This window comes from Rhagoletis zephyria, unplaced genomic scaffold (assembly GCF_001687245.7).
Source record: "Rhagoletis zephyria isolate East Lansing unplaced genomic scaffold, Rhagoletis_zephyria_1.1 Rzeph_scaffold_06535, whole genome shotgun sequence".
NCBI classification, from domain to species: Eukaryota; Metazoa; Arthropoda; class Insecta; order Diptera; family Tephritidae; genus Rhagoletis; species Rhagoletis zephyria.
The window spans coordinates 4,273-4,920 of NW_016163618.1; the positions used below are offsets into that span (position 1 = coordinate 4,273).

General features: G+C 29.3%; 1 protein-coding gene across 1 annotated transcript in view; it reads left to right on the forward strand.

Annotated features, from left to right (window-relative positions):
- LOC108373275 (palmitoyltransferase ZDHHC5-like) overlaps nucleotides 1-648 on the forward strand; it is a gene marked incomplete at its 5' end in the record, with an annotated part of 30,960 nt that overhangs the window by 2,189 nt on the left and 28,123 nt on the right. The gene's annotated exons all lie outside the window — the stretch shown is intronic.

Genomic DNA, 648 nt, shown 5'->3' on the forward strand with positions numbered 1-648 from the left:
AAAAAAAAAAAAAAAAATCTATTTAACTTTCTTTTTTCTTCTTATAAGTATGTAAACGTTGTGTTGTTGTTTATACCTGCATATCCTCACCTTCATATAGAAAGGCCCTAACTCATTTGCTTTTCAAATCCAGCACTGGACAAAAGTGGAGTTTAAAGATAACTTCTACAGTATAAAATTAGCCTTGATTATATATGGAGTTTTTCCATCAGTCCATAAAGAAAGACAAAAATGTTAGATAGGGCCTTTCCATATAAAGGATTTACAAAACAAAAATGCGCTCGTATTTTTGTATGATTTGTATGCATTTATTTTATTTAGCATAATTATAACAATATATATATTTTTGTCATTAGTTTCCATTAACAAACATATGTATGTAGTAAACGCGCACTGTCACCCACTCATACACACATTTGTAGACCAATAATCGGTGGTTGGTTCTTGTACATACATACATAAAAACGTGCCTATATAGATTCATATGTTGCTGCATAGATTTTTCTCTCAATTGCCTGCATTGTTATTGAATGACGTGATTTCTACTACGTACTAGTAGTAGTATACTTTGCTTCCATCAATTTATTCCAATAGTTTACAATTTTCATTTAATACATTAAATAATAATTGAATATTTGAGCTCGAAGT